We start from the raw sequence: 21137 nt of genomic DNA on the forward strand, positions 1-21137 counted from the left end.
GGGGGGCTTTCTAGAGCACTAGTATGGGTTTGTGGGCTGAAGGGGCTGATTTCCAGAGGGCTAGTATGGACATTGTGGGCAGAATGAATTCTTGGGCTGGCAGCTCAATCACTCAGGCCTGGTGGGCTGGCAGCTCAGTCACTCAAGCCTGGTGGGCTGGCAGCTCAATCACTCAGGCCTGGTCGGCAGGCAGCTCAGTCATGGCTATTCCTTGAAATTCCATTTCAAGCAGAGTGCAGGCCACCAAATTCAATTTCATAGCATTTGTATGGTATAGCATATGTATACCATTTGTATAGCATACCATATGGATATATGGTAGCTTTTTTTCTAAAATCAATATACAGCACAGACAGGAAGTGGTCAACATGAGACTTTTAGTTATATAGCTAGATAGATGGGCCAAACGCAGGCAGGTGGAACTAGTGGAGCTGGGAGATGTGTGGGCAAGTTGGGCCGAAGGGCCTGTTTTCTTCGCTGTATGACTCTATGACCCTCTCTAAGAGTCATGGTGTTTTTCTTTGACATTTAATGTCATTACATTGTCAAATCCTTCACTATTAATGTCTGCATTTTAGTTTTTAGTTTTAGAGATACAGCACAGAAACAGGCCCTTCGGCCCACGGAGTCCGCACCGACCAGCGATCCCTGCACATTAACACAATCCGACACACACTAGAGACAATTTACAATTTTACCAAGCCAATTTACCTACAAACCTGTACGTCTTTAGATTGTGGGAGGAAACCGAAGATCTCGGAGAAAACCCATGCAGGTCACGGGGAGAACGTACAAACGCCATACACACAGCACCTGTAGTCAGGATCGAACCCGAGTCTCCGGTGCTGAAAGTGCTGTAAGGCAGCAACTCTACCGCTGTGCCACCGTTGGTGAAAGCGAGGGTCAACATGGAAGAAAAACTGAACTGGACCAACCATATAAATTCTCTGGGTACACGAACATCAGAACTTTTATATTCTGCAGCTAATGATGATCCTTCTAACTTCTTAAAGACACTGCATGCCAAGAGTTTGACATCCATATGCTGGGATCAGTTTAGTGCCGATTCAAAATCTTGTTGTCGTCAGGACAAAGAGGGCTGCTTGACCTATCAACCTATTTACCAACCAGAATATATTCTCTTCTATGTCACTGGCACATCAGACTCAACAAAATAAATGGCCCAATTTATCCAGGCCGCTATGATAATATCTACCAAAATGAACACCAATATTGAAGGACAGTATTAGTAGGCATGTGAGAACACGAACATCTGCAAATTCCCCTGAAACCTGAACACTGCCCTAACTTGGAACGATATGATTGAATTTTTGTTGCTGCTGAATCACAATCCTGGAAAACGAAATTGCTGAAGAAGACCCTGAGCGAATCTTAACCACAGAGTATTTTTGCTGTTCTGATCGCCACACTCTAGAAAGGATATAGATACAAGAGATTGCAGATGGAGGAATCTCCACACAAAAAAACAAAGTGTGGAAGTGACTCAGTAGGCCAGGCAGCATCTCTGGAGTGAAATGGACAGACTGAATTCTTCATCATTCTGATGGACTAGAAAGGAGAAAGCTGGAAAAGAGATAGGGGCGAAGCAGGGTACCCACCCAAGATGTCGTCTGTCAATTTCCCTCCATAGATGCTGTTTGGCAAATTGAGTTCCTCCAGCACTTTGTTATTTGCTCTCGGAAAGATGTGACTGTTTTGGAGAGAGTGCAGGGGAGATTCACTCGGATGCTGCATGGATTTGAGAACTTTAGTTGTGGGGAGAAATTGCATGGGCTGGGTTTGTTTTACCTGCAGCAAAAGAAGTAAAGGGTGAACTGAGAGATTAATACTGTCACACTTGCCACGCCTCCAGACACTTGACTCTTTCCACACCCCTCCCATCCCCTGAGCTATTAGGAGTTACACCTGCATTTAATTTGCTCCTCTAGTCTATCACTTGGTATAAATACCTGAGATTATCACCAATTGAGTGCTGACTAACCAGTTCTGCATTCTATTAGTTTGATAGCAGTTCTGTGTTCTGTTGGTTCCAGGTCCATATCTTTTGGTTCTATTTGCGTTTGGATTTTGGGTTTTCTTCAGTACTTCTTTCTTGGTGAGTCTGCATTCAAGTCCTTTCCATTTCTCAGCCCTCTGATAAATATAAAATTATACAAGGCATAGTTAGGATAGATATTCAGAAGCCCTTCAGATTCAGAGGCCCTATTAGAAGGGCAATCAAAAAGAAGATTTACTGTGGATAAATGTGAGATTGTATGTCGATAAATGTGAGGTTATCTACTTTGGTGGCAAGAACACGAAGGCAGATTATTATCTGAATGCTGTCAGATTAGGAAAAGGGGAGGTGCAATGAGACCTGGGTGTACATCAGTCACTGAAAGTAAGCATGCAGGTACAGCCATCAGTGAAGAAAGCCAATGGTATGTTGGCTTTCAATTTGAGTTTAGGAGCAAGGAGGTCCTACTGCAGTTCTACAGGGCCCTGGTGAGACCGTACCTAGGGGTATTGTGTGCAATTTTGGTCTCCTAATTTGAGGAAGGACATTATTGCTATTGAGGGAGTGCAGTTTAGGTTCACCAGGTTAATTCCCGGGATGGAGGGACTGACGTATAATGAAATAATGGGTCGACTGAGCTTGTATTCGCTGGAATTTAGGATGAGAGGGAATTTTATATAAAAACGTATAAAATTCTTAAAGGATTGGACAGGGTAGATGCAGGAAAAATGTTCCCGATATTTGGGGAGTCCAGAATGAGGGGTCACAGTTTAAGAATAAGGGGCAGGCTATTTAAGACTGAGATGAGGAAAAACTTTTTCACCCAGAGTTGTGAATCTGTGGAATTCTCTGCCACAGAAGGCAATGGGGGCCAATTCACAATGTTTTCAAGAGGGAGTTAGATTTAGCCCTTGAGGCTAACGGAATCAGGGGATATGGAGGAAAAGCCAGAACGGGGTTCTGATTTTGGATGATCAGCCATGATCATATTGAATGGCGGTGCTGACTCGATGGGCCAAATGGCCTAATCCTGCACCTACTTTCTATGTTTCTAATAGGTTTAAACTGAGAAGAGTTTTAACATAGAAACGTAGAAAATAGGTGCAGGAGTAGGCCATTCAACCCTTCGAACCTGCACTGCCATTCAATATTATCATGGCTGATCATCCAACTCAGTATCCTGTACCTGCCTTCTCTCCATACCCCTGATCCCTTTAGCCACAAAGGCCACATCTAACTCCCTCTTAAATATATCCAATGAACTGGCCTCAACTACCTTCTGTGGCAGATAATTCCACAGATACTGTACATGGATAGGGAATAGAGTTTGGAATGGAGTGTGTTTGATATCTGAAACTCTCTTTGAGAAGAGATGATGGAGTCAGATACAGACACTACATTTGTGAGATTTAGACGGGTAAATCTCTAAATTATTTTTCTATTTACTCCTTAAATAGACAAGGAACAGAAGGATACAGACATAATGCAGGCAAATGGAATTTGCGTAGGTGTTGAAGATGGGTTAGCAAGGACGTGTGGGCCAAAGAGCCTATATCTATACTGTACAAACCTTTCTCTGTCCCTCTTGACATTCTGCATTCTCAAAAGCTGATGCCAGTAAATGATTGGTTTAGAAAACATTTAAAAGACGTCCATGTTCTTCGTTGCACGACTAAAGCAATATTTCACTATAACAGTGAAGATCCGTGACATTGTTTCATGCCAATAAATTAGTCTTTAGTTTTGGGGATAACAGTGATAGCAAAGGTCAAGTTCTTTTCCTCACTTTGACTCAAGGCCATTGTTGCAGCAGCAACATCAGCACCAGCTGAAGCCAACCAGGTTAATTCAAAGGAGACAAGAAGTGCTCTCAGAAACACATGCCCAATGTCCAATTTACCACCTACCTGTGACTAATAGGATTCTCGCCAGATTTTAAATTCATGGCAAATGACTCCCAGGAGGTTGTGAAGATGCCGGGCGATGGTGACGGAGCTTGCGGCCAGGTCCTGGGTCGAAGGAGGCCACGGCCGGAGCCTGTGTCGATGGAGCCCACGGACGGAACCTGCGGAGCGGTCAGGAATGGACTTGGCGGCGGTCGTCGAAGAGTTTGGTGCAGTGATCAACAAGGAGGTCGTTGCAGCAGTCATCGAAGGTGCTGGCGGTCGAGGATGGGCCACGCGGGCGATGCGCTGCCAAGAACAAAGGAGAACATGTCGGAGGGGGACTTCTTTATGAAGCGACTCTTTGCATACCCCTGGTATGCAAAACAAAGAATTTTGCTGTGACTTGTCACATGACAATAAAGCATGCATTCATTCATTAATTCATTCATGTAGTTGAATTTTTCAACATATCATTTCATTCATGATATGTGTTGTATCCGAGCTCTGAGCAGAGACACTCCCACTAATGCTCAAGTGATTGCTTCAGATCATCAATAGGTACTTGAGGTTAGTGGCTCAGCAGAGCAGTTTTGTGGTTTTGTCCCACCGGAATTAAGTATGCTTAAGAAGATCTTAAGAAGAGCTTAGGAAGGCAAATACAATGTTAGCATTTATTTCGAGGGAGCTATAATACAAATCAGGGATGTAATGCTGAGGCTTTAGAAGGCACTGGTCAGAATGCATTTGGAGTATTGTGAGCAGTTTTGGGCCCCATATCTGAGGAAGGATGTGCTGGCATTGGAGAGGGTCCAGGGGGGGTTTACGAGAATGATCCCAGGAATGACTGGGTTAACATATGATGAGCGTTTGAAGGCACTGGGCCTTTAATCACTGGAGTTTATAAGGATGAGGGGGTCCTTATTGAAACTTACCGAATAGTGAAAGGCCTGGATAGAGTGAATGCAGAGTGGATGTTTCCACTAGTGGGAGAGTCTAGGACCAGAGGCCATAGCCCAAAATAAAAGGACACCTTCACAAAGGAGATGAGGAGGAATTTCTTTAGTCAGAGGGTGGTAAAACTGTGGAATTCATTACCACAGGCGGCTGTGGAGGCCAAGCCAATTGATAATTTTAAGGTGAAGATTGACATTAATGATTAGTATGGGTGTCAGGGGTTATGGGGTGAAGGCAGGAGAATGGGGTTGAGAGAGAGATAGATATAACCATATAACCATATAACCATATAACAATTACAGCACGGAAACAGGCCATCTCGACCCCTCTAGTCCGTGCCGAACACATAATCTCCCCTAGTCCCATATACCTGCGCTCAGACCATAACCCTCCATTCCTTTCCCATCCATATAACTATCCAATTTATTTTTAAATGATAAAAACGAACCTGCCGCCACCACCTTCACTGGAAGCTCATTCCACACAGCTACCACTCTCTGAGTAAAGAAGTTCCCCCTCATGTTACCCCTAAACTTCAGTCCCTTAATTCTCAAGTCATGTCCCCTTGTTTGAATCTTCTCAGTGGGAAAAGCTTTTCCACGTCAACTCTGTCTATCCCTCTCATCATTTTAAAAACCTCTATCAAGTCCCCCCTTAACCTTCTGCGCTCCAAAGAATAAAGCCCTAACTTGTTCAACCTTTCTCTGTAACTTAGTTGCTGAAACCCAGGCAACATTCTAGTAAATCTCCTCTGTACTCTCTCTATTTTGTTGACATCCTTCCTATAATTAGGCGACCAAAATTGTACACCATACTCCAGAATTGGCCTCACCAATGCCTTGTACAATTTTAACATTACATCCCAACTTCTATACTCAATGCTCTGATTTATAAAGGCCAGCACACCAAAAGCTTTCTTTACCACCCTATCTACATGAGATTCCACTTTCATGGAACTGTGCAGTTATTCCCAGATCCCTCTGTTCACCTACATTCTTCAATTCCCTACCATTTACCATGTACGTCCTATTTTGATTTGTCCTGCCAAGATGTAGCACCTCACACTTATCAGCATTAAACTCCATCTGCCATCTTTCAGCCCACTCTTCCAACTGGCATAAATCTCTCTGTAGACTTTGAAACTCTACTTCATTACCCGCAACCCCACCTATCTTAGTATCATCTGCATACTTACTAATCCAATTTACCACACCATCGTCCAGATCATTGATGTACATGACAAACAACAGTGGACCCAACACAGATCCCTGTGGCACCCCACTCGTCACTGGCCTCCAACCTGACAAACAACCATCCACCATTACTCTCTGGCATCTCCCATTCAGCCACTGTTGAATCCATCTTGCTACTCCACCATTAATACCCAACCATTGAACCTTCTTAACCAACCTTCCATGAGGAACCTTGTCAAAGGCCTTACTGAAGTCCATATACACAACATCCACTGCTTTACCCTCATCAATTTCCCGAGTAACATCTTCAAAAAATTCAAGAAGATTAGTTAAACATGACCTTCCAGGCACAAACCCATGTTGACTGTTCCTAATCAGACCCTGTTTATCCAGATGCTTATATATATTATCTCTAAGTATTCTTTCCATTAATTTGCCCACCACTGACGTCAAACTAACAGGTCTATAATTGCTAGGTTTACTCTTAGACCCCTTTTTAAACAATGGAACAACATGCGCAGTACGCCAATCCTCCGGCACTATTCCCGTTTCTAATGACATTTGAAATATTTCTGCCATAGCCCCTGCTATTTCTACACTAACTTCCCTCAATGTCCTAGGGAATATCCTGTCCGGACCTGGAGACTTATCCACTTTTATATTTCTCAAAAGTGTCAGTACTTCCTCTTCTTTGATCCTCATAGTTTCCATAGCTACTCTACTTGTTTCCCTTACCTCACATAATTCAATATCCTTCTCCTTGGTGAATACCGAAAAAAAGAAACTGTTCAATATCTCCCCCATCTCTTTTGGCTCTGCAGATAGTTGGCCACTCTGACTCTCTAATGGACCAATTTTATCCCTCGTTATCCTTTTGCTATTAATATAGCGGTAGAAACCCTTCGGATTTACTTTTACCTTACTTGCCAAAGCAACCTCATATCTTCTTTTAGCTTTTCTAATTTCTTTCTTAAGGTTCTTTTTACATTCTTTATACTCCTCAAGCACCTCATTTACTCCATGCTGCCTATAACTATTGTAGATCTCCCTCTTTTTCCGAACCAAGTGTCCAATTTCCCTTGAAAACCATGGCTCTTTACAATTTTTACGATTTCCTTTCAACCGAACAGGGACATAAAGATTCTGTACTCTTAAAATTTCACCTTTAAATGTACGGATCAGCCATGATTGAATGGCAGAGTAGACTTGATGGGCCGAATGGCCTCATCCTGTTCCTAGAACCTATGAACTTATGAAGCTTCTTGAACCATGCAGACTTTGTCATGGGTCATACAGCACAGCCCACCAACTCCACGCCAAACCTATTGCCCATCTACACAACAGGAGATACCTGAATATTGCCTAGATTGGAGGACTGCTTACGACGAGAAATTGGATAGCCAATGTTTGTTTTTCTTGAAGGAGGCTGAGTGATAACCTGATAGAAATGTACAAGACTATGAGAAACGTAACTAAGATAGATTGTCAAAATCGTTCTCACATGATAGAGGTATCAAAAACAAGTGTGCATAGGTTTAAAGTGAGACAAAGGAGTTTTGAAGAAGATCTAAGAGGTAAATTGTCTTACATAGATAGCGGATGATATCTGAAACACATTGGCGGAGGAGGTGGTGGAATCTGATACAAGCACTGTATTTAAGAGGCAGGCATTTAAATAGGCAAATAATAAAAGAGTACAGATGAGATGTAAATGAGCAGAGGGATTGGCATCGGCGTTGTGAGCCAAAGAGCCTATTGTGTGACAATTCTAAGACTTTAGAACAGTCCTGAGGCATTGTGTAAGCATGGTAGTTACTGCTGTACAGTGCATCCGAAAAGAACTGCAAGTAATAGGTATGTTACAATACTTACCTTCAGCAGCGCTGCAGTTCTGCCACTGGCCGTGTGCGCGATTTTGGCGCCTTTGGGGGGGGGGGAGCGGGGTTAAAATGCATTTTTTTTCCCACCTTGTCCTGGATTATATATTGTTGGAGTGCAAGCTTTTGCTGAAGAATTGTTCCGACGACCGTTCTGTGTATTTTTTTTTAATCCCCCGACAAGTTCAGAGCTGGAGTAATTTTAAAATCAGCTTCTAAAGCCGTCAACGCCGACAACGGGGACGGATTTCAGGCATAGGACAGGTAAAGGAAAGCCGTTTATTTTATGTATAAAAGTGGTCCTTAAGATGCCTTTAATTCACATTTTATGTTGCGAAACGGTGATTTTTTCCCCATACAAACCGGCATAATTTTTCCTGCCGATATGGGGGTCTAAATCACCGCAAACCGCAACGTTCCAAATGATCGCGTTCCAGAAAAACCCACTCGCAAGATGATTTAAATGGCCATTAATTTACAGGTATTAAACATTATATTCCTTCCATTTGGCCTATAAATCCATGACAATGAGATTTAAAAATTATGTTATATTGTGATTTCTTGTGTGAATGTTATTTGGACACTTGGGCTATTTAAAAATGTTAATCTATTCTTAAGAAATTGATAGATGTTTAGATCTAGTAATTGAATTTTGTAATTAGCTACAACTGGGTAACTAACTAATTATATGCTTTAATTTCAAGTCATTTAAGTAAGATTGTTTCATTTGTTTCAGAATGCTTCAATCCATAATAACTGAAAATTTATTTCAGTACTCTTAATTTTTAAGGAAGTTATGGGCTTTTGACTGTCCTCGATCACAGCTTTTGAGTTAAGTCAATGGAAAAGCAATAGGGAACAAGATGCTAATTTCTGAGTATGAAAATTGCCATAACTTTTGTAATACTGAAGATATGAAAGTGAATTAGGTGACAAATTAAACTTCTTTTTATGCTTTATCTGATGGGATAAATTACAGACTTGATTTTTAAAATCTCAAAATTTTGTAACATTGCTACAAGTAATGCTTCTCGAACATGTTGTAGGCAAGTCGGGCTGAAGGGCCTGTTTCCCTCTATGACTAATGGATTTGTTTCCAAATGTGAATTTTTACCTTGCTTTACAATTAGTACATGACAATTGTTTTTGTTTAAATAACAACAGTGGCCACATTCTGAAAAACACTGATGAGAAATGTTTGCTTGTTGAGTGATAAAGTCGAGTCTTTTCTTTCTTTCCATTTTAATGCTATTATAAACTGTAGTACATAGAAAAGGGTGAATAATGAGAGGTGCCTTGTAATGATGCATGCATAGAATCGTTTGATTGTCGTGGAATTAAAAAATAAAATGCACTCTTTTGACAATTGATATTGATTACCTGTTTGCCTAGATTTACAAACACATTCCAGCGTAGATTTGTTTGATTAATGAATTAAGATTGGGGCACTTTTAGATTTACTATGGATTTTGCATAGGTTGTACAATGTACTTTGGCTTACACTGTTATGGTCTGGTTTCAGAGTAAATTGAGAATTTATTGTATTATTGTTCATATGTGGTCACCTCTGTCGGAAGGATGTAGTTTTGCTGGAGAGAATGCAGAGCAGATTCACCAGGGAGTTATCTGGTTGTGGGGAAAGATTAGATGGAATCAACATGTTTTCTATGGTGCGAATGAGCCTGAGGGGATAACTTAATAAAAGTAAAAATAATAAGAGATGTGGATAGGGTATAAGGTCAGAATCTTTTTCCAAAGGGAAGGGTATATTCAAAAAAGAGGGCACATATATGAGAAGAGTTTGAAGAGGAATTTGAGGGGAGGATTTTCACATAGTGAGTAATTAATACCTGGAACTTGTTGCCAAATGAATCACTTTGTTAAAGAGGCATTTAAAAAGGCACTTAAATTAACTACAGACTTGGCAAATGGATTAGTGTAGAAAAAGTCAGCATGAATGTTGCCTGATCTTTTGGCATTTCACACAGCTCTGGCAATAAATTTCACAACTTTTTACTTTGTTTTTTTTTCTCTCTCTCAATAACTTCCCAATCTGGTTATTGACCAGATGGCCATAATAGTTCATGGCATTTCTGATCCCATGCTATCGGGGATATTCCCTTTATTCTAGCTATCGCTCCCATCCCCCCCAGCAACTTCAAATTAACCTGGTTCCTCTCTTTTCTTGTTCTTTATAATGAATCTTTGACCTGAAACATTATTTTCTTGTCCATAGTACATGCTGACTTGCTGAGTGTTTGCTTCTTAATTTCATATTTCCACCATCTTGAGATTATTTTAAATTCTTCATTGATTGAGTTGTCTTGTCTGCTTTGTCTGTTTGGCTGCCTGGAATTTGTACTTTGTAGATGAAAAAAATACTGGCATTGAAAATTGTCCCAAAAGAAGACAGCCGCACCAAATTGGTCCACCAATCCAATTTTTAAGCTCAGCGTGCTTGTTGCTACCTTAGGAATAGTCAAGCAATGGTGATGAGGGAAGAGACATGGATATCTCAATGCTGGCAAAACTTTGCAGAGATCCTGGGATGAAGGTTGCTGGTCATTTGTGATCAGGTGTGTTGTAACTTACCAGAACCATACAGTCCAACGCTGTTGATATAACAGTTCTTCTTCAACACAAGCAAAAATACAGGGGAGAGTTGATGGTAGAACTTCCCAATTCAAAATACATTGAGTACCTTTTTGGTAGGAGGTTATTAGCAGGTGATGCAATACATTTTCAATGGAGTTATAGACTCAAAGAGTCATTGAGTCTTGATGGCCTATCTACACTAGTCCCACCTGCCTGCGGTTAGCCCATATCTTTCCCTATCCATGCACCTGTCCAAATATATTTTAAATGTTGTGATAGTACTGACCTCAACTACCTCCTCTGGCAGTCTGTTTAATATACCCACCACCCTTTGTGTGAAAAAGTTATTTCCTCTGGTTCTTGATTCCCCTACTCTGGGTAAAAGACTGTGTGCTTTTACCCTATCGATGAAGATGATGGTGATATTTGATTGTCACTTGTACCTAGGTGCAGTGAAATTCTTTGTTTATGCATACAAAGTACATGAAAGTCACCACAAAGTCACCAACAAAGTTACCAAAAAGTACTCATCCATTATTTGATTTCTCCTCTCCCCCCCCCCCCCAGGTCCCCCTTAATTCTCGGCAGCACCCCACATTGGGACCCTCCTTTGTTCTTGCGCCCCCCAAGCCAGGTCCCCCTTTGCCACCTGTCCACCTCGGCCCCACTCGCTCCGACCTTGCGGCTCGGCCGGACTCGCTATTTATTACCCTCATGATATTTTAGTTTAGAGATACACCATTGAAACAGGCCCTTCGGCCCACCGGGTCCGCACCGCACCGCCAGCAATGCCCGTACAATAATACTATTCTACACCCACTAGGGACAATTTTTCCATTTACCAAGCCAATTAACCTACACGTCTTTGGAGTGTGGGAGGAAACCGAAGATCTCGGAAAAAACCCACGCAGGTCACAGGGAGAACATACAAGCTCCGTACAGACAGCACCCGTAGTCGGGAACGAACTCGGGTCTCCGGCACTGTATTTAACAAAATTTTATACACCTCTACAAGATCACCCCTCATCCACCGCTCCAAGGAATAAAGCCAGTTCAACCTCTCCCGAGAGTTCAAGCTCTCAGGACCTGGCAATATCCTCATAAATCTTCTCTACAGACTTTCCAGCTTAAAAACATCTTTCCTATAACGGGATGAAAAGATGAACACAGTTCTCCAAGTGTGGATCCAGCAATGTCTTGTACAACTGTAACACAATATCTCAACTTGTATACTTAATGTATAGCTTCAATATTTTTATGTGAACATTGAATTTTACCTTTACAGTGAGAGTACATTATGACAATACTCGCAGACATATTTGTAGTGACAAGGTACTTCACATCTATATTCTAAAAGATTCTGAGGACAAACCCCAGACATTAAAAAAACAAAACATATAACCATATAACAATTACAGCACTGAAACAGGCCATCTCGACCCTTCTAGTCCGTGCCGAACACGTATTCTCCCCTAGTCCCATACACCTGCGTTCAGACCATAACCCTCCATTCCTTTCCCGTCCATATAACTATCCAATTTATTTTTAAATGATAAAAACGAACCTGCCTCCACCACCTTCACTGGAAGCTCATTCCACACAGCCACCACTTTCTGAGTAAAGAAGTTCCCCCTCATGTTACCCCTAAACTTCTGTCCCATAATTCTCAAGTCATGTCCCCTTGTTTGAATCTTCCCTACTCTCAGTGGGAAAAGCTTATTCACGTCAACTCGGTCTATCCCTCTCATCATTTTAAAGACCTCTATCAAGTCCCCCCCCCTTTACCTTCTGCGCTCCAAAGAATAAAGCCCTAACTTGTTCAACCTTTCTCTGTAACTTAGTTGCTGAAACCCAGGCAACATTCTAGTAAATCTCCTCTGTACTCTCTCTATTTTGTTGACATCCTTCCTATAATTAGGCGACCAAAATTGTACACCATACTCCAGAATTGGCCTCACCAATACCTTGTACAATTTTAACATTACATCCCAACTTTTATACTCAATGCTCTGATTTATAAAGGCCAGCACACCAAAAGCTTTCTTTACCACCCTATCTACATGAGATTCCACTTTCAGTGCACAGTTATTCCCAGATCCCTCTGTTCACCTGCATTCTTCAATTCCCTACCATTTACCATGTATGTCCTATTTTGATTTGTCCTGCCAAGATGTAGCACCTCACACTTATCAGCATTAAACTCCATCTGCCATCTTTCAGCCAACTCTTCCAACTGGCATAAATCTCTCTGTGGACTTTGAAAATCTACTTCATTATCCACAACCCCACCTATCTTAGTATCATCTGCATACTTACTAATCCAATTTACCACACCATCATCCAGATCATTTATGTACATAACAAACAACAGTGGACCCAACACAGATCCCTGTGGCACCCCACTAGTCACTGGCCTCCAACCTGACAAACAACCATCCACCATTACTCTCTGGCATTTCCCATTCAGCCACTGTTGAATCCATCTTGCTACTCCACCATTAATACCCTACCATTGAACCTTCTTAACCAACCTTCCGTGAGGAACATTGTCAAAGGCCTTACTGAAGTCCATATATACAACATCCACTGCTTTACCCTCATCAATTTCCCGAGTAACCTCTTCAAAAAAATTCAAGAAGATTAGTCAAACATGACGTTCCAGGCACAAATCCATGTTGACTGTTCCTAATCAGACCCTGTTTATCCAGATGCTTATATATATTATCTCTAAGTATCCTTTCCATTAATTTGCCCACCACTGACGTCAAACTAACAGGTCTATAATTGCTAGGTTTACTCTTAGACCCCTTTTTAAACAATGGAACAACATGTGCAGTACGCCAATCCTCCGGTACTATTCCCGTTTCTAATGACATTTGAAATATTTCTGTCATAGCCCCTGCTATTTCTACACTAACTTCCCTCAATGTCCTAGGGAATATCCTGTCTGGACCTGGAGACTTATCCACTTTTATATTTCTCAAAAGTGTCAGTACTTCCTCTTCTTTGAATCTCATAGTTTCCATAGCTACTCTACTTGTTTCCATTACCTCACATAATTCAATATCCTTCTCCTTGGTGAATACCGAAGAAAATAAATTGTTCAATATCTCCCCCATCTCTTTTGGCTCTGCAGATAGCTGTCCACTCTGACTCTCTAATGGACCAATTTTATCCCTCGTTATCCTTTTGCTATCAATATAGCTGTAGAAACCCTTTGGATTTACTTTCACCTTACTTGCCAAAGCAACCTCATATCTTCTTTTAGCTTTTCTAATTTCTTTCTTAAGATTCTTTTTACATTCTTTATACTCCTCAAGCACCTCATTTACTCCATGCTGCCTATAATTATTGTATATCTCTCTCTTTTCCCGAACCGTGTCCAATTTCCCTTGAAAACCATGGCGCTTTCCAATTTTTACTATTTCCTTTCAACCGAACAGGGACATAAAGATTCTGTACTCTTAAAATTTCACCTTTAAATGTCCTCCATTTCTCTTCCACGTCTTTCCCATAAAACAAACTGTCCCAATTTACTCCTTTTAAATCCTTTCGCATCTCCTCAAAGTTAGCCTTTCTCCAATCAAAAATCTCAACCCTAGGTCTAGTTCTGACCCTCTCCATAATTATATTGAAACTAATGGTATTGTGATCACTGGTCCCGAACTGTTCCCCAACGCATACCTCTGCCACCTGACCCGTCTCATTTCCTAACAGGAGGTCCAGCACCGCCCCTTCTCTAGTAGGTACTTCTATGTATTGCTGCAAAAAACTATCCTGCACACATTTTACAAACTCCAACCCATCCAGCCCATTTACAGAGTGTGTTTCCCAGTCTATGTGTGGAAAATTGAAATCTCCCACAATCACTACCTTGTGCTTAATACTAATATCTGCAATCTCCTTACATATTTGCTCTTCCAATTCTCGCTCCCCATTTGGCGGTCTATAATACATCCCTATAAGTGTTGCTACCCCTTTCCCATTTCTCAGTTCCACCCAAATAGCCTCCCTAGACGAGCCCTCTAATCTATCCTGCCAAAGCACTGTTGTAATATCTTCCCTGATAAGCAATGCACCACCTCCAATTCTATCACACCTGAAGCAACGAAATCCTGGAATATTTAGTTTCCAATCACAGCCCTCCTGCAACCGTTTCACTGATCACCACAACATCATACTTTCAGGTGTCAATCCAGGCTCTAAGTTCATCCACCTTTCTTACAATGCTCCTAGCATTAAAATATACACATTTAAGAAACCCACGCTCTCTTATTCTCTGTTTATTGTCTTTTTCTTCTCTCTCCCCTACATTTTGGGTCAGAGTGCTACCATTCTCTGCCTCCTGCCTCACACACTGACTGCTAGCTTTCCCAATTTGAGTCCCTCCCCCCAACCATACTAGTTTAAAGTCTCCCCAGTAGCCTTTGCAAATCTCCCCACCAGGATATTGGTCCCCCTCGAGTTAAAGTGCAACCCGTCCTTTCTGTACAGGTCGCACCTTCCCCAAAAGAGGTCCCAATGATCCAGAAACTTAAATCCATACCCACTGCACCAGTCCCTCATCCACTCATTTATCCTCAATCTAGCTCCATTCCTACTCTCACTGTCACGTGGCACAGGCAGTAATCCTGAGATTGTTACCTTTGCAGTCCTTCTCCTTAACTCTCTACCTAACTCCCTAAATTTTTCTTTTAGGACCTCTTCTCTTTTTTTACCTATGTCGTTGGTACCTATATGTACCACAACCTCAGGCTCCTCTCCCTCCCATTTCAGGATTTCTTGGACACGTTCAGACACATCCCTGACCCTGGCACCAGGGAGGCAAACTACCATCCGGGTCTCCTGTCTGCGTCCACAGAATCGCCTATCCGACCCCCTGACTATAGAGTCCCCTATTTGGTTGTACTTCCGGTGGCGCTGGTGCCAGCAGCCTCCACCTAAAGCCCGGTATCTTTTTGTTTTTTTTTTGTTTATTTAGTTATGTAAAAGTGTGTTTCTTTGTGTTTTTTTTGTGTTTTGATGTGGGGGAAGAGGGTACGGTGCGGGGGATACCGTCCTTCAGCCGCTTCCTGGTGAAGACGCGACTATTATTCGAGTCGCGTCCTCGCCCCCCCCCCCCCAGCGGCCTACCTACTGGATTGGCTTGGACTTTCCTGCGACCAGAGCTCCAGCAGCGGCGGGACAGCGCTGTAACATCGCGAGGCTGGCGATGCCTTACCGGGGGTCGCCGTCTGGAGCCCGGAGTGCTGGACCTGTGGCACCGACATCATGGAGCTGCGGTTTGCGGAGCTCCCAACGCGGGCGGCGCTGATGGACAGCGCGGGGTCCTGCGACTCTGCCCGGCTCGGCCTGTGGACTCGGGAGCTGCGGACTCCGGCTGCGGGAGACGGCTGATCAGGAGGTCCGGGCCGCTGAGGAGGAGGATGTTCACCGTCGGGGTTCGGCGTCGGCGTTCCACCAGCCCGGCGTGAGGGCCTGAACATCGGGCCACCCGGGGCGGCGACTGCGGGTGCTAGGAAGGCCTCGACCACGAGTGAACATCTGGGAAGAACGGAGGGGAGGCTGGCTGGACCATGGTGCCTTCCTCACCTTGGTGCCACTGTGTTATGTTGTGTCGTGGACTTTCAGTGTTTGTGCTTTTTTAAAAATTCTATTTTATTTTTAATATGTTTTATTATTTATTATTATTTATTTATTTTTTATTTTTATTTTTATGATACTGCCTGTAAGGGAAATTCATTTTGTTGTCTCTAACTGAGACAATGACAATAAATTTGAATACAATACAATACAATTACAATTGCCCTCCTCTTCTTTTCCTTACCCTTCTGAGCAACAGGACCGGTCTTTGTGCCAGAGGCCCGGCCGCTGTCGCTGCCCCCAGGTAGGCTGTCTCCCCCACCCTTACTCAAACATGAGTACTTATTTTCAAGGTGTACAGCCACCGGGGTACTCACTAGTCCCTGCCACTGCCCATTGCCCTTCCTAACTGTGACCCAGTTTTCTGTCTCCCGTGGTCTTGGAGTGACCACCTCCCTGTAACTCCTTTCTATGACCTCCTCGCTCTCCCTGAGCAGACAGAGGTCATCGAGTTGCTGCTCCAGGTTCCTAACACGGTCCCTTAGGAGCCCCATCTCGACGCACCTGGCGCAGATGTGGACGTCTGGAGGGCACTCAGACTCCATGACCTCCCACATCTGACATCCAGAACAGTAAACTGCCCTGGCCCTCATTCTCCCCCTTAACCGAATACAATAAAGCCTTACCCGGGATACAAACCAATCAGCTGCTTCCTCTAGTCCGTTCGACCAATCAGAGGCTTCCACCAGCCCCCTTAATTTGAAGTGTGATCTGCGAATGGAACGTTGCAGATTTTGGTTCCTCCCTCTGTAACGGCTCCTGGGCCTCTGTTGAAACAAGCCCTGCGATGGGTTTTTGAACTCACTACACGGACGTCGCTCCTCCCTCTGTAACGGCTCCTGGGCCTCAACTCCCAGAATCCTTAACTCCCAGAATCCTTAACCTGAAAGTAGAAATGTAAACCCAGGGTTGCACCCAATCAGCTGCTTCCTCTGGTCCTCTTCCACCAATCAGAGGCTTCCACCAGATTCCTTCTCTGGAAGTGAGATGGAACGTTGCAGATTTACAATACAATACAATACAATACAATTCAATTTATTGTCATTTGGACCCCTTGAGGTCCAAACGAAATGTCGTTTCTGCAGCCATACATTACAAAACAAAAAGACCCGAGACACAACACAGTTTACACTAACATCCATCACATCGTTGTGATGGAAGGCAAAAAATACTTATCTCTCCACTGCACTCTCCCTCCCATGTCAGGGTCAGAGTCAAAGTCAAAGCCCCGGCTGGCGATGGCGATTGTCCCGCGGCCATTAAAGCCACGCCGGGTGATGCAAGGTCGCGAACCTGGTCTTGGTGTTAGAGCCCCCGGCGTGCGCTCGCAGAGTCCCGCAGCCATTCCAAGCCGCGCGGGGCGATGGTGTAAGGCCCCGCTCAGGTGCTCTTCAACCCCGCAACTCGGGCAGGAGAAGTCGCCGTTGCGGAAGCCCCGAAAAGCGGTCACCCAGCAGGGACCCGCGGGCTCCCGGTGCCGCCGTCCGCCAAACCCGCAGTTGCAGCCGCCGAATCTCCGGAGGTCGGGTGGCAGCAGCGTCCACCACAGCTCCACCCGCTCCGGACTCGGCCAGCCCCGTGACGGTGAGTAATCGGCAGCTCCGCAACTGGAAACCCAGGTCGTTCCTGTTGGAGGCCGCTCCACGTTGCAGCCCCAACGACAACGGAGACCCGACAAAGAAAAGGTCGGGTCTCCCGTGCAGGGGAAAGATGGGTAACTCCTCCTCTCACCAACGGCTCCCCGGGCCTCTGTAGAAGCAAGCCCCGCACTGTTTTTATACTCGCAGCTCCAGGTAACTCCTCCTCGCACCAACGGCTCCCCGGGCCTCTGTAGAAGCAAGCCCCGCGCTGTTTTTATACTCATAGCTCCAGGTAACTCCTCCTCACACCAACGGCTCCCCGGGCCTCTGTAGAAGCAAGCCCCACGCTGTTTTTATACTCACAGCTCCAGGTAACTCCTCCTCGCACCAACGGTACCAACGGTAAAATATTCTTCTTTTACCACTATATTGCGAGTGGTTCTTTGGACGCACAAACATCCCTTGTAAATGATCAACAAACCAAAAATATATGAGATTGTGTTCTATTTGACCATGTCGGATGAGCAGTGGACAAAATAGTAATCTGGAACTTCCCTGAACTCTTTCTGGGGTTGGAGACATGAAGCCACCTTCATCTGTGTCAATGCAGTTCATAATAGCCTGGGTCAAATGCCTAAACATTCAACGACTGTTGAGGACACAAAGTGCTGGAGTAACACATTGGGTCAGGCAGCATCTCTGAAGAACATCGATAGGTGACATTTTGGGTCATGGCCCTTCTTATAGACAATAGGTGCAGGAGTAGGTCATTCGGCCCTTTGAGCCAGCACCACCATTCACTGTGACCATGGCTGATCATCCACAATCAGTACCCCATTCCTGCCTTCTCCCCATATCCTCTAACTCCGCTATCTTTAAGAGCTCTATCGAACTCTCTCTTGAAAGTATCCAGAGAATCGGCCTCCACTGCCTTCTGAGGCAGAGAATTTCACAGATTCACAACTCTCTGGGTGAAAAGGTTTTTCCACATCTCTGTTCTAAATGGCCTACCCCTTATTCTTAAACTGGCCCCTGGTTCTGCACTCCCCCAACATGGGAACATGTTCCTTGCATCTAGTGCATCCAATCCCTTAACAATCTTATGTTTCAATAAGATACCCTCTCATCCTTCTAAATTTCGGTGTATACAAGCCCAGTTGCTCTGTTCTTTCAACATATGACAATCCCGCCATCCTGGGAATTAACCTTGTAAACCATTGCTGCACTCCCTCAATAGCAAGAATGTCCTTCCTCAAATTTGGAGACCAAAACTGCACTCAATACTCCAGGTGTGGTCTCACTAGGGCCCTATACAACTGCAGAAGGACCTCTTTGCTCCTATACTCAACTCCTCTTGTTATGAAGGCCAATATGCCATTAGCTTTCTTCACTGCCTGCTGTACCTGCATGCTTACTTTCAGTGACTGATGAACAAGGACCCCCAAATCTCATTGTTGATTGATTGATTGATTGATTGATTGATAGAATTTATTGCCACACAACCAGGGTCGGTGGAATTTTGGGTTGTCAGCAGCGGTACAATAATAAAGAACACACAACCACAATAAAAATAACACAAACATCCACCACAGCATTCATCACTGTGGTGGAAGGCACAGAACTTGGCCAGACCTCCTCCATTTCCCCCCGTGGTCGGGACCTCCACCCTCCGCAGCCGTTGCTGCGGGCGTCCAGATGGTAAAGGACAAAATCAAAGGCAAGGTAAGTCCAGGACTTCCCCTTTTCCCAACTTGACACCATTCAGATAATAATCTGTCTTCCTGTTTTTGCCAACAAAGTGGATAACCTCACATTTATCCAAATTAAACTGCATCTGCCATGCATCTGCCCAATTACCAAACCTGTCCAAGTCACCCTGCATCCTCATAGCATCCTCCTCAAAGTTCACACTGCACCCAGTTTTGTGTCATCTGCAAATTTGCTCATGTTACTTTTAATCCCGTCAGCTACAGTAAATCATTAATGTATATTGTAAATAGCTGCGGTCCCAGCACCGAGCCTTGCGGTACCCCACTAGTGACTGCCTGCCATTCTGAAAGGGACCCGTTAATTCCTACTCTTTGTTTCCTGTCTGCCAACCGATTTTCTATCCATGCCAGTACCCTACCTCCAATACCATGTGCTCTAATTTTGCCCACTAATCTCCAGTGTGGGATTTTATCAAAGGTTTTTCGGAGGTCCAGGTGCACTACATCCACTGGCTCTACTTGTCAATTTTCTTAGTAACATCCTCAAAAAATTCCAGAAGATTATTTCCCCTTTGTAAATCCATGCTGACTCGGACCAATCCTGTTACTGCTATCCAAATGTGCCGCATCTTTTATAATTGACTCCAGCATCTTCCCCACCACCGATGTCATGCTAGCTGGTCTATAACTCCGTTTTCTCTCTCCCGCCTTTCTTAAAAAGTGGGATAATATTAGCTACCCTCCAATCTATAGAACATTGGAAAATGATCACCAATGCAACGGTTTCTTATTGTGAAGCCGTGTCCTCTGGCTCTCGACTCATCGTGTGCAATCATTCTTTCCTCGTCCACTCTGTCTCGGCCATTTGGCTTATATACCTCTAAACCTTCCCTATTCATGTACCTGTCAAATGTCTTTTAAATGCTGTTTTAGTATCTGCTCCGCTGGCAGTTCATTCTATATGCCCACTACCCTTTGAAGTTTGTAAGACAAGTTTGTATTAAATCTAAATATGGAATGAGCTGATGGGGCTCTGGTACAATTGCAACAGCTGAAAAACATTTGGATGGCAAGAGGCTCAGAGGAACATTGCACAAATGGACACATTTTCAGAAATCAAAGATCCAGAAATCCTATCATCTCATCCAATTTTATCAAAAAACAACCTGCTGGAGGAATTCAGCGGGTCAGGCAACATCTGTAAAGGGACAGATTGGTCGGGACCTATCTTCAGACTTTTGTTTTGGTTTTCATGTATTAAACTTGTTAGTTTGTTTTATTATGTTCCCAGTGAGCTGGGCCAAGCCCTCCAGTAGACCTAGTAGGCTGCCGGAGGGTGAGGGGAGCCGCCGGAGAGCGAGGGGGGGCTGTTGGAGGGTGAGAAGGGCCGCAGGAGTGCTGTCATGTTGCGGGGAAGGCTGTTGGAGATTGAGGAGGTCATCAGAGACAACGAGAGCCACCAGAGACAGAAGCAGGGCTGTCGGAGTGTGAGTAGGGCCATCGGAGAGCGAGGAGAACTGTCGGAGAACGAGGATAGCCACCGAGAACGAATTGGGACCTGGCAGGGTGGCTGCTGCCACTTGCAGAATAAGACTGTTTGGTGAACTTTTGTAAATTTGTCTGCACCAAAACGTGGTGACACTCGTGTACTGCCCAGGTGAAGTCTGCTACATGTTTTTATCA

The sequence above is a fragment of the Amblyraja radiata genome, chromosome 1 (genome assembly GCF_010909765.2).
Source record: "Amblyraja radiata isolate CabotCenter1 chromosome 1, sAmbRad1.1.pri, whole genome shotgun sequence".
NCBI classification, from domain to species: Eukaryota; Metazoa; Chordata; class Chondrichthyes; order Rajiformes; family Rajidae; genus Amblyraja; species Amblyraja radiata.